The sequence below is a fragment of the Rhinoraja longicauda genome, chromosome 3, assembly GCF_053455715.1.
Source record: "Rhinoraja longicauda isolate Sanriku21f chromosome 3, sRhiLon1.1, whole genome shotgun sequence".
Taxonomy (NCBI): Eukaryota; Metazoa; Chordata; class Chondrichthyes; order Rajiformes; family Arhynchobatidae; genus Rhinoraja; species Rhinoraja longicauda.
This window is the reverse complement of record NC_135955.1, coordinates 5,479,620-5,489,160: the sequence shown is the minus strand read 5'-3', so window position 1 is coordinate 5,489,160 and position 9,541 is coordinate 5,479,620.

Sequence of the window (9,541 nt, the reverse complement as noted above, 5' to 3'; positions counted from 1 at the left end):
TTCCCCCCTCCCTACATTCCCCCTCCCTCCATTCCCCCTCCCTCCATTCCCCCCTTCCTCCCCCCTCACCCCAGAAGATAGATTTAAACTTTAAAATGTGAATAACTTAAAAAATATAACACTGATTTCAATAAAACTTCTTCCATTAGCACCAAAGGGACAACGGTGAGTAAGGTGGGCCTACAAATTTCACGCTATCTTGTACTGTTTTGGTTGACGTTCAGGAACAAACAAACAAACAAAAGAGGGTTTTAGTGTATAGATAGATGAACCAAATGCGAGCAAATGTGATGGGCTTTAGATCAGCTTAATTTATTGTCACGTGTACTGAAGTACACTGACAAGCTTAGTTGGGCCTTGTGGGCTGGCATGGACGAGTTGGGCCGAAGGGCCTGTTTCAACGCAGTATGACTCTAAGACTCTATCTCCCTTCAAAGTAGTGCCATGGGAATGTTTGCATTCACTTACAATTCCAACCAGTTCTCCGTTATAACATTTACTACAGTTCACCTCAAAATAATTGTGCTCTGGTTTGTCGATGGGGACCTGACCTGAACTGGCAACATTCAGGGTCAGAGGCAAGTGTGGAACCCAGTGACAGACTTCCTTTGAATGGCAACCATGCATTGAGGGTGAAAGAAACCCCACAAAGTGTTGGAGGAACTCAACGGATCAGACAGCATCAGTCAGAAGAAGGTTCCCGACCCGAAATGTCACCAGTTATTTTTCTCTAGAGATGCTGCCTGACCCACTGAGTTACTCCAGCACTCTGTGGAGAGAATGGACAGACAACGTTTCAGGTCGGAAATCCTCCTTCAGACTGATAAATATCCACTCCCTCCACAGATGCTGCAGAGTTCCTCCAGAATTCTCTGCCTCAGAAGGCAGTGGAGGCCAATTCTCTGATTCAAGATTCAAGATAGCTTTATTGTCATCCAAATTGGACGAAATTCAGTCACCCACAGTCCAACAACAAAAGCATCAAAATAGGCATTAAAATTACACAACCCCCAAAACACACAAAAGAAACATCCATCAGGAAAACATCCATCACAGTGAGTCTCCTCCAATCCTCTCCTCACTGTGATGGAAGGCCACAATGTCTTTCCCTTCTCCTGCCGTCTTCTCCCGCGGTCAGGTTGTTGTGGTTGCAGGCCGCGCCGGACGGTCCGCAGCGGGCCGAGCCTAAGGCGAGTCGCAGCCGCTCCCGCAGCCTCCGAAGACGGCCGGCACCGCCGATGATATGTCCGATCCGGGGCGGGCGAACACGCTGCTGCTGCCGCTGTTGCTGCACGTCGTTGCTGCATTCAAGAGAGAGCTGGATAGAGCTCTTAAGGATAGTGGAGTCACGGGGTATGGGGAGAAGGCAGGAAAGGGGTACTGATTGAGAATGATCAGCCATGATCACATTGAATGACGGTGCTGGCTCGAAGGGCCGAATGGCCTCCTCCTACACCTATTATCTATAGAACTTTATTTTTTTTGCTCAAGATTCCTGCATCTGCAGTTCCTTGTGCTTCCACTCAGGGGGATGTTGAGCTCGTACTTCAAGGGGGAAAAGGAAAGATTATGTGTTGGGGTGAGAGGAAATTGGTGGAGAATTCACTGAGTGTCCTGTTTTCAGTATTGTGTGTGTTCCCTGGTCCCTCGACCCTTGGAGCCAAACCATTCGGGGCTGTACAGCTCGCCTGGTTACCAGAGCAATCAATAACTGGCTCCCAGCTTTGTAAGTAGAATGCTATCAAACAAAAGAACATGAGAAAAAGACAGGAGTAAGAGTAGGGTATTTGACCACTTAAATCTGGTCTCCCAATCAGTAATAATCACAGTTTATCTTTTACCTCAGCCTGATTTCCAGCTCCATATCTCTAATTTATTTAGTATTCAAATGTATATCACCTCTTTTGAACAAACTCATTATCTGAATCCCCACGCCCTCTGCTGTAGAGGATTAAATAAAAAAATCTTTGTGTAGAAAGGAACCCCAGATGCTGGTTTACATTGAAGTATAGACACAAAATGCTGGAGTAACTCAGAGGGACAGGTAGCACCTCTGGGTAGAAGGAAAAAGGTGATGTTTCGGGTTGAGACCCTTCTTCCTATCCCCAAACGTCACCCAGTAGAACCTCTATCTACAGATGCTGCCTGTCCTGCTGAGTTACTCCAGCATTTTTGTGTCTGTAATAAATTGCGTTACTAATTTCGAGTGATTTCATTTCTTTCATCTCGGTCCCGAATGACCTTTGATGTTGATATCCTTGTAGCTTGTAGCTGTTCCCTGCACCATCTCACAGTTCTCCACTCTACCTTTGCATTAGAAAGGCAAACAGCTTACAAATCTCAGCATTGTACTCAAGACACAATAAAAGCATTGTCCAGCTCAGTGAGGGGCTCGGTCGGTCTCGAACGCAGGAAGGTCTTACCCGAGCGGGTGAGCTTCTAACTGGTGCACGGATTTTTCCAATGCACTGCTAACATCCACGGTGGCGCAGCGATAGAGTTGATGCCTTTCCAGCGAATGCAGCGCCGGAGACCCGGGTTCGATCCCGACTACGGACGCTGCCTGTACGGAGTTTGTACGTTCTTCTCCCAGTGGGTTTTCTCCGCGAATCTTCGGCTTCCTTCCGTTAATTGGCTTGGTAAATGTAAAAAGATGTCCCTAGTGTGTGTAGGATAGTGTTAATATGCGGGGATCCCGAAGGAAGGGGCCACGCTGTATCTAAAAACTAAACTATCGAATCTCAGTGGCAAACTCTGACCAAATGTACTCGGGAACAGGATTAGTTTGGGCTTCACACTCTACTGTGTTACTCACCCTCAGTGGAGAGAAGCTGGCTAGTTAGGTAGAGCAGGGCACCCAACATTGCCCGGCACAATGCTTTGTCCGGCGGCACAGTGAGGATTCAGACCTCGGCAACTTTCCCCTCTGCTTCTCCCTGAGCTGCACTGGCGGTCGGCTCCCCAACCCCAAGCTGGGCTTTCCTTAACCCCGTGACTGCCGGGCTGACGTGTGTGACCTAAATGTAGCTGAATGCAAAACCCAACAACCCCAGCCAGCACCTTTTCTTCTTTGCGGGTGAGTTGGCTCCAAGATGCACTCACTCACTGTGCGTGGGTATGTTTGCCTTGCAATAGACAATAGACAACAGGTGCAGGAGGAGGCCATTCGGCCCTTCGAGCCAGCACCGCCATTCAATGTGAACATGGCTGATCATTCTCAATCAGTACCCCGTTCCTGCCTTCTCCCCGTACCCCCTGACTCCGCTATCCTTAAGAGCTCTATCTAGCTCTCTCTTGAATGCATTCAGAGAATTGGCCTCCACTGCCTTCTGAGGCAGAAAATTCCACAGATTCACAACTATCTGACTGAAAAAGTTTTTCATCATCTCAGTTCTAAATGTCCTACCCCTTATTCTTAAACTGTGGCCCCTGGTTATGGACTCCCCCAACATTGGGAACATGTTTCCTGCCTCTAATGTGTCCAACCCCTTAATAATCTTAATAATCTTATTCAACCCGGCTGCCATATTTGGAAACGTGTGTATGAAAGAAAACTACAGATGCTGGTTTGATTTCGAAGATAGACACAAAATGCTGGAGTAACTCTAACTCAGCGGGTCAGGCAGCATCTCTGGAGAAGGAATGGGTGACGAAGGTTTCGGGAACGTATCAGTTTGTGAGCCTCTAACACTCTAAAGACGTACAGGTTTGTAGGTTAATTGGCTTGGTGTAAATGTAAATTGTCCCTAGCATGTGTGGGATAGTGTTAATGGTCAGCGCGGACTTGATGGTCAGCACGGACTCGATGGGCTGAAGGGCCTGTTTCCGAGCTGCATCTCTAAACTAAACCCGCAAGAAACATTTAGGGTGGGTGGGTTGTGAGGTAAATCCACTTGTAGCACCAATTTTAAGGGCAGTAGAGATTTGTGTTCCAGTCAAGAATATTAAAAACTCATCCATTCTTGGTCAGCAGCGACAAGTTGGGCCGAGGGGCCAGTTTCCGTGCTATATGATTCTGTGACTAGTATTGTATCCTCGTCTCAAACGGATGAGCGAGCAACCCAGGGTGGAAGTGTCTTCCAATTCTACTGCCTCTGGGGATCTGTTGGTTGAGATCTGTGGTTGAGATCTGTGGGGCACATTTTAATGCATTCACTGCCTGGTTTCCCACATTATCCACTACCTCCTGGGTCTGAGTGCATTGGGAACCATTCATAAGGAGAGGGTCAAAGAGATGTATGAAGTGCCAGGGGAGCAAGGGGACGAGGGGGTCTCAAAAGCAGGTTCTACCTGCCCAGTCTCCAAAGAGAAATCTCACCTCAGCCGTATGGAATACCTCGTGAAGCCCCGTGATTCCGTCTGGACATCCTCAATGAAATATACCTCAGGATCCAGGCCTCGTTCAGAGGAAGATGGGGATATTCTACCTTCGCGCCATTTACAAACATCATCCCCCTTTACTTTGCTTCATATAACGTACAGATATAAGGGCAGCACGGTGGCACAGCGGTAGAGTGGCTGCTTTAGAGCGACAGGAACCCGGGTTCGATCCCGGCTATGGGTGGTGTCTGTACGGAGTTTGTACCTTCTCCTTGGGACCCTGTGGGTTTTCTCCGGATGCTTCGGTTTCCTTCCACATTCCAAAGACGTGCAGGTTTGTTTGTTGCCTTCTGCAAACTGTCTCAAGTTTGTCGGCGTGGACCAGTTGGGTTGAAGAGCTTGTTTCCACATCGTATCACTAAACTGCACTGAGCCTGGTTTGAATGAACACAGTGATGGAATCTCCACAGTCCTCTGAGATAAAGAATGTCGAGACCCGAAACGTCACCCATTCCTTCTCTCCTGAGATGCTGCCTGACCTGCTGAGTTACTCCAGCATTTTGTGAATAAATACCTTTGATTTGTACCAGCATCTGCAGTTATTTTCTTACACTACTGAGTTTGACTTGATTGTATCTATTAGTGGTATATCTGATCTGTTTGGATAGAATGCAAAACAAAGCTTCTCATTGTACCTCGATACACGTGACAATAATAAACTGCTTAAATCTCCCCCCTGAACAAGTTCAGGTGGGTGGTAGGTGGCTAGTGTTGTATCGTTGTTTAAGAAAGGCAGCAACAAGACAAGGAACAGTGGACCTCAGTGACACTAACCTCAGCCCCCTGCCTGTAAGTGGCAGCCGTTTAATGCGTTCTGCAGCAGCAGCAGGTGAAACAGTGGTAGGAAAGCAGCATAACTGGGGTTAACATAAACATTCCACTCAACCTTTCACAACCCTGTAAACTCCAGTCATATTTATTTTACAGTATATTGTCTCACACAAAAATCAATCATTTCCACAGGAAAATATTCCATGCGCAGATAACTTAACCATCGGCTGCACTTTGAAGTATGTCATCTGAAGAATGGTCTCGATCTGAAAAGTCACCTATTGTTTTTCTCCAGAGATGCTGCCCGACCCACTGAGTTACTCCAGCATTTTGTGTCTATCTTCGGTGTAAACCAGCATCTGCAGTTCCTTCCCACACACTCCTATACATTTTATATTTTTGTGGCCTAGGAGCCTGCACAATGCCTCATTTCAATGTCTATAAACATGAACTAATTAAATTTCACGCGGAAATTCCAGAAGAGTCTGTCCTCTGATACATTGTACGTGAAGGAGGCATTGGTAATAGTTTATTATTGTCACTTGTACCGAGATACAGTGAAAAGCTTTGTTTGCATGTTATGCAACGAAATCATACGAAACATGAGTAGAATCAAGCCTGATACAAGAACAAGTAGCGTCAAGCGAAAAATACCAGAGTGTAGAATACAGTGGTGTAGTGTTATAGTTACAAACTTCTCCGTGGATTGTCACCTTGTTGTGGTGGAGAAGCTTGTGTGGTCCTGAGATCCAGAGAGCGATGCCGTCTGGAGCTACGCTCCTGGTAGGGTCACCCATGGTGGTAAGGTCAAGGGGGAGGTCCCTGACAAAGAGCAATCCAACCAAAACCTCAACGGTGGAACAGGCGGAGGATGACAGCTGACTTTAGTGGAGCATCACAATGGCTGGGAAGGCGGATGGATGAAGGCTGCAGCAGGAAAGGGTCCACGGTCGTCTTGGACTCCATGCCACTGGATCCTGACCCGGATCTGTCACGGACCGTGTGGTGGCTGTCTGTGCGCCAGCCTCCCCATGTTAAACAAAATCACGCACAGGCGTCCCGTATGGAGAGGACAGTCATACTTGCATTGAGTGACCGCCGATGATGATGATGATGATAGTTACAGAAAAGGTGCAGATTTAAAAGAGTGTAAGTTCTGCAATGAGGTAGGTTGGGAGATTGTGACCATCTTGTGGGATGACTCCTCAGTAGTCCAATAACAGCGGGGAAGAAGCTGTTCTTGAATCGGTGGAAAGACAAAGGGACAGGGGAGGTACAGGGACAGGGATTGTCATTACACAAGAGCCTCTTTGTAGGTATTTTGCATGGATGGTATCTTCCTGATATAAATAAAGAAAACTATGAGAGTTATAGACAGTCAGAACCTTTTCTTCAAAGATAGACACAAAATGTGGAGTAACTCAGTGAGACAAGCAGCAAATCTGGAGAGAAACAATGGGTGACGCTTTGGTTCGAGACTCTTTTTCAGACCGGTACAGAAATCACGTCGGAGAGAGGAGGAGACCTTCTTCAAAGTAGGCATACCTTGAAGAGATTTCGCAGTGGAGCAGACGAAATGTGTAAGGAGGGACTGCAGATTTTTTTTTTTCGAAGCCAGACACAGTCTGAAGAAGGGTCTCAATCCGAAACGCCACCCATTCCTTCTCTACCGAGATGCTGCCTGACCCGCTGAGTTACACCAACATTTTGTTCCTATTTTCGGTGTAAACCAGCACCTGCAGTTCCTTCATACACTTCTTCTGCCAGAAGATCCTCAGTGTCCAAGAACACAATGGGGCCATACTCATGGTTGTGCACATAACACACATTGCATGTAGATGTACATATAAACACTTACATGGTAGCAGGCACAAACATTCATCTGAAATTATATTTGTATCCAAATGTCCAAAGCTAAAAATCAAATTTCTATATCATTCTTAATAGATGAGTGATATATAATGGTGGGAGAAAAGTACAGATTGGTCATATTGCAAGTGTCGCTGTAGTTCTTTATTTGCTCACGCGACTTTAATTTAGTTTATTGTCACGCGTACTGAGGTATAGTAAAAAGCTTTTAGAAACATAGAAACATAGAAAATAGGTGCAGGAGGAGGCCATTTGCCCCGCATCGAGCCAGCACCGCCATTCATTGTGATCATGGCTAATCATCCACAATCAGTAACCAGTGCCTGCCTTCTCCCCATATACCCTTGATTCCACTAGCCCCTAGAGCTCCATCTAACACTCTTTTAAATTCATCCAGTGAATTAGCCTCCACTGCCTTCTGTGGCAGTGAAGTCCATAAATTCACAAATCTCTGGGTGAAAAGGTATCTTCTCACGGTTTTAAATGGCCTCCCCTTTATTCTTAGACTGTGTCCCCTGGTTCTGCACTCCCCCAACATTGGGAACATTTTTCCTGCATCCAGCCTATCCAGTCCTCTTATAACTTTATATGTCTCTATAAGATCCCCTCTCATCCTTCTAAACTCAAGTGAATACAAGCCGAGGCTTTTCAATCTTTCCTCATATGAAAGTCCCTCCTTTGTTGCGTCCTAACCAGTCAGCGGAAAGACTATACACGATTACAATAGTCATCCAAGGTGTACAGATACAGGATAAAGGAAATAATGTTTAGTGCAAGATAAAGTACTGTAAAGTCTGATTAAAGATAGTCCAAGGGTCTCCAATGAGGTAGATAGTTGCACAGGACCACTCTCTAGTTGGTGGTGGGATGGTTCCGTTGCCTGATAACAGCTGGGAAGAAACTATCTCTGAATCTGGAGGTGTGCGTTTTCACACTTCTATAGACAATAGGTGCAGGAGGAGGCCATTCGGCCCTTCGAGCCAGCACCGCCATTCAATGTGATCATATCATATCATCATATATATATACAGCCGGAAACAGGCCTTTTCGGCCCACCAAGTCCGTGCCGCCCAGTGATCCCCGTACATTAACACTATCCTACACCCACTAGGGACAATTTTTTACATTTACCCAGCCAATTAACCTACATACCTGTACGTCTTTGGAGTGTGGGAGGAAACCGAAGATCTCGGAGAAAACCCACGCAGGTCACGGGGAGAACGTACAAACTCCTTACAGTGCAGCACCCGTAGTCAGGATCGAACCTGAGTCTCCGGCGCTGCATTCGCTGTAAAGCAGCAACTCTACCGCTGCGCTACCGTGCCGCCATGCTGTTCATTCTCAATCAGTACCCCGTTCCTGCCTTCTCCCCATACCCCCTGACTCTGCTATCCTTAAGAGCTCTATCTAGCTCTCTCTTGAATGCATTCAGAGAATTGGCCTCCACTGCCTTCTGAGCAGAGAATTCCACAGATTCACAACTCTCTGACTGAAAACGTTTTTCAGTACCTCTTGACTGATGGGAGAGGGGAGAAGAGGGAGTGACCGGGGTGGGAATCATACTTGATTATGCTTCTGGCCTTGCCGAGGCAGCGTGAAGTGCAGATGGAGTCAATGGAAGGGAGGTTGGTTTGTGTGATGGTCTGGGCTGTGTCCACAACTTCTTGTGGTGTGGGATGGAGCTGTTCCCAAACCAAGCTGTGTTGCAATGACCAATTGTAGGTGCGACCCTCGAGTCACAGCTCAGGCGAGGGCAGTGTTAACAAGTCACCTTCCCCAAAGGACATCCGAGAACCAGTTGCACTTTTACAACAATGCCGCAGCCTCTTGTGGTCGTTTTATCAGGCATCAGCACACGGCTTACTGCACCATTTCATTTAATTAGCTCTAATAAAAGGCACACGGGGATGGCATAATTTCAGCTGAGATCACTTGCACCGTGGCACCATCCGATTTATGGATTGGATTCCCAGTGAAATGCAGCTCGGAAACAAATGACGTGCGCACCAATGTTCCTATTCAGTTCATCCGTGGTGTGCTGAAGCCAAGGAAGAACTTTACATCGCCAATACTGAAATAATTCTGTGTGTTTGTTTGGCTGCACAGCTGATACAGATGCTGCCACAGTGCCAGAGACCCAGATTTGAACTTGAACCTCTGGGGCTGTCTGTGTGGAGTCTGCACATTTTCCCTGCCAATGCATGGATTTCATCCGGGTGCTCCCGCATCCCAAAGACAATAGACAATAGGTGCAGGAGGAGGCCATTCGGCCCTTCGAGCCAGCACCGCCATTCAATGTGATCATGGCTGATCATTCTCAATCAGTTCCCCGTTCCTGCCTTCTCCCCATACCCCCTGACTCCGCTATCCTTAAGAGCTCTATCTAGCTCTCTCTTGGATGCATTCAGAGATTTGGCCTCCACTGCCCTCTGAGGCAGAGAATTCCACAGATTCACAACTCTCTGACTGAAAAAGTTTTTCCTCATCTCAGTTCTAAATGGCCTACCCCTTATTCTTAAAC